Raw genomic sequence first — 4,516 nt, forward strand, 5'->3', positions numbered from 1 at the left:
CGTCCTCTGGCTTCCCAGCCCGGGAAAATCACGGTGCAGCCTTACAGATGCGATGGGGCCCCGTGGGATGTGACCATTCATATACACATGAGATGAGCATCTACTGAGTTCTAGGCGCCCATGATAGGGCACGTGACAGATTTGCCCTCCACCTCTGACCCTAGCCTGGCTCCAAGAATCTCAGCCTGTTTTCCTCGAGAAAAAGGATTTCAAGGATACCCAGGTGTGACCGCCCCGTATTTGCTTGCGCTGACGTTTTGGGAAGCCTAGCTTTCTTCCTGAATGAGTCCCAAGTCCTGGCTTTCCAGGTCCCTTAACAGCCACAAACTGTCGAAAAGCAGATGCGTCCTTCAGCCTCTTCAATAAAGGCAGGAAGGAGAGTTGGGACCAAGTTACTTTCAGACTGTGGGGCTCCCCCATGCCAAAGCATTCAGACGAAATGTGGGGAGAAACAGCAGACAATTATCTGAATGTTAAACAGCTGAGTGTTTGGAAACCCAAATCTTGGGCTTATTTTTTTAAAACCTTTCCACACGTGTTTTCATGTTTGAGAAACGTCCTGAAACAGAAGACACAAAAGGAATCAAACTCTTCTTTGACTTTAAAAAAAATTGTTAAAATTGGATTCACAGTAGAATAAGTGGAAGCAGTAGCAAGTGACAGACTTGTGGAAAGTTCCCTTTCCCAGTCTCCATGCCAACGCTAGCGCTGGAGTGCTGCCGGGTTGATGTAAAAACCAGTCAACACGGATTTTAACATTCCTATGACTTTTTTTTTTAATGGTCTATTTCATATTCGCTACTATTGAATGCCAGCTTGGGTATTCCCTGCTTCTCCAAGCATAGAAAATATGATATGTCCACACAGGAAAAATCAGATTTCAAAAGTGGCTGGCTTCTTACACAGCTGTTTGGGAAACAATCCTCATAAGGCTGTCTTGAGAAACAAGGTTGGAAGCACTTAAAAATATGGTTGGTTTGGATTCATGTTGTTTCTTTTGGAACTTTTAATTGTTTTAATGCTTTAAAGGAAAAATGACGGTTCTTGATATGACGTCTTTGTGTCCGAGGCCAAGTCAGAAAATTGAAGTCTGACTTCAATTGTGGTAAAGAGAAAGATGAAAGAGTTTGGATTAGTCCATAAAAAAGTTAGGTAGGAAAGCCAACCTACCAACAATGAAATAGAAATTGAAGAGTGGCACGTGTGTGTGTGTGTGTGTGTGTGTGTGTGTGTGTGTGTGTGTGTGTGTGTGTTTGACTTGGGGTTTCCCTCTCTCATCCAGGCTGGGTTGGCTGGGGCAGGATCCACAGCTCACCACAGCCTCAGTCTGATGGGCTCAGGTGGTCTTTCCACTTCAGCCTTCCAAATAGCTGGAACTACAGGCTTGTACACCATGCCTGGCTAATATTTTGATATATTCTAGAGACGTGGTTTTGCTATGTTGCCCAGGCTGGTCTCAAACTCCTAGGCTCAAGTGATCCTCCTGTCTTGGCCTCTCCAAGTGCTGGGGTTACAGGCATGAGCCACCATGGCCGGCAAAAGTAATTTATTCTATTCTATTTTATTACTGTAACCTGTTGTGATTGCTACATGATCATTTCAGCCCAGGAATAACTGTATGACATTAAGCCGAAGCGTTTGTATTTTACAGTGTAGATACCATATTCCAGCAGATCATCTTAAGCTAGGCTAAGCTTATGAAGGTACAATACAAGAGACTGTATAGGACCCCATGTTTATGAGTCAGACTGACCTAGATTGGAATCCTGAGTGACCACTGGATAAGTTACTTAAACTTTTTAAACCTGTTTCCTCTCCTGTGAAATGGGTATAAAAACCACCCTCATGGAGATGCTACATACAACTCTCATGCGATCTAAGGGAAATACTTGCAAAGTGCTTGCATCAGACTGGGAACCCTATTAGGATTACCTCTTATGGAGCCTTATTATTTGGGCTCCCCTGACAATCTCAGCCATCACTGTCTTGCCTACCAGATTAGATGTATACTCCTTGTGATTAGAATCCTTGTGTCTAATTTCCTATGCATCTCTCTTGGCACCCAGCACAATGATAGGCATATAACAGGCATTCAGTAAGTAATTGAAGATTAATAGGAATATCTCCCATTAATAGCACAGTCCAGCGATCGTTACAAGAAAATGATCTACATACAGGTGCATTTAATTCACACAAATCAATTAAATGTAGTCAGCAAAAAGCAAGAGAGAGGGAAGCCTCACCAGGTATGGGTGATTCAGCCTACCACTCTGCTTGGGGTCATGTGTCTGAAAGGAGGTGATCTGGGAGACAAGCCTGTCTCCTGGCCATCGCTCTGGGACTCAGGCTGAGGAAGACTCTGCTTCAACATGTGCACCTTGACTGCCAGTACAGGGTGATATTGTGGGTTAAGTTGTCTCCTCCAGAAAGCTATTTTCAAGTCCTGCCTCTTCGTCCCTGTGAATGTGACCTTCTTTGGACATGGGGTCTTTGCAGATGTAATCAACTTAAGATGAAGTCATACTGAATTAGTGTGGGTTCTCAATTCAGTGACAGATGTCTTCATCAGAGAAAGGAGATGGGGTCCAGATATGCAGACATGGAGGAGACCCACACGCAGAGGGGAAGGCTGTGTGGAGATAGAGGCAGAGACTGGAGTGGTGCAGCTACCAGCCAAAGAACACCAAGACGGCCAGCAACCATTAGAAACTGGAAGAGGCAAGGAAAGACTCTTCTCCAGAACCTTCTCAGGGAGTGTGGCCTTGTGTACACCTTGATTTTAGACTTCTGGCCTCCAGAGCCATGCGAGAATAAATGTCTGTTGTTTTAGGCCACCCAGTTGTGGCCATTTATTTATTTCTTTTTCTTTTTCTTTCTTTCTTTCTTTTTTTGAGTTGGAGTCTTACTCTGTCACCCAGGCTGGAGTGCAGTGGCTTGCAGGCTCACAGCCACCCCAGTGTCAACCTGCTGGGCTCAGGTGATCCTACCACCTCAGCCTTCTAAATAGCCATAACTACAGGCACGTGCTACCACACCTGGCTAATTTTTTGATTTATTGTAGAGATGAGATCTCGCCAAGTTGCCCAGGCTGGTCTCAAACCTGTGGGCCCAGGCAATCCCCTCACCTCGGCCTTCCAAAGTGCTGGGATTATAGGCTTGAGTCACCATGCCCAGCCTGTGGCCATTTCTTATGGCAGCCACAGGACACTAGTCTAGGTGGATTGCACATAACCTTTCAAATGCCTCTGCCTGGAGTTGATGCCTATCACTTTGTCTCACATTTTGGTGACCAAAACAAGTCACATGACATTCTGTCTTCAAGTGAATGGACAATGTAAACTTGTTTCTGGATATAAGCAGAAATCTGGTGAGCGGTGCCATCAAATACTGGAAAGGAATCATTCATGGCTTGAACTCCTCAATGAACATAATGAGCTATGAATTATGTTAGCAAATATTACTATAAATGATAATGTGTTATTTCCTTTGTATTTTTTCTGGTCAATATTCTTTATACTAGAATTATACAAAGACTCTGAAAGTGAATCAATGTAGAAGCTGATATTTTCTTTTAAGTGAGTGGTTAACCACAATATATTCATTCAGCGGGTATTAACTGAGCACTTGCTACATGTCAGATGTTGTATACAGCTAGAGGGACAATGGCAAGCAAAACAGATGTAACCCCAGACCCCTGGGAGCTTATAGGCTTGTGGGAAGAAGGACGTGAATCAAATAATCATAACACTGTATAATTATAGAAGACAAATTTAGGGTACTGTGAGAGGGCCAATGAGGAAACCTGGAAATTTCATTAAAATAATGGAGTCTGAGATGAGAGCTGAAGCCTGTGCAGAATTTAATTGAGTTGAAGAATGAAACAGCAGAGATGGAGGATGGCTGGGCATTCCAGGCAGTGCAGAGAAGCGCAGCCAGTGTGGGTCAAGAAAAGAATCTCCAGGGGAGTCTGGTACAAATATGGAGCCATGGGGGTGGCAGGAACTCAATCAACATGGGGTCTTAAATAGGCCACGCTGAAGATCTTGGTCTTCATCATGGGAAAACATAAGAATGGGCAAGCATGACATGAGTAGCTTTCGAAAGGAGACCCTCACTGCAGAAGGACTCAACATGTCCAAATCCAAACTTTTGGATTTGGCCTTCACTTTAAACCTCTTTCGTTGAAAGCAGTTCTGTCCTCCAGGGATGACCTTGGAGTCATCCTTGAACTTTCTCTTTCTCTCACACCTAATGCCATCTGTTGGGATGTCTTGTTGACTTTGCCTTCAAAATATACATAAAATCCTAGCCTGGGCAACATAGCAAGACCTCAACTCTACCAAAAATAATAAAATTAGCCAGGTGTGGTGACACTTGTCTGTAATCTCAGCTACTTGGGAGGCTGTGGCAGAAGAATCGCCTGACCGCTTCAGGAGGCCGAGACTGGGGTGAGCCGTGATCCTGCCGCTTCACTCCAGCCTGGGCAACAGAGTGAGACCCTGACTAAAACAACAAC

This window comes from Carlito syrichta, unplaced genomic scaffold (assembly GCF_000164805.1).
Source record: "Carlito syrichta isolate Samal-C Ts95f unplaced genomic scaffold, Tarsius_syrichta-2.0.1 Scaffold305868, whole genome shotgun sequence".
Taxonomy (NCBI): domain Eukaryota; kingdom Metazoa; phylum Chordata; class Mammalia; order Primates; family Tarsiidae; genus Carlito; species Carlito syrichta.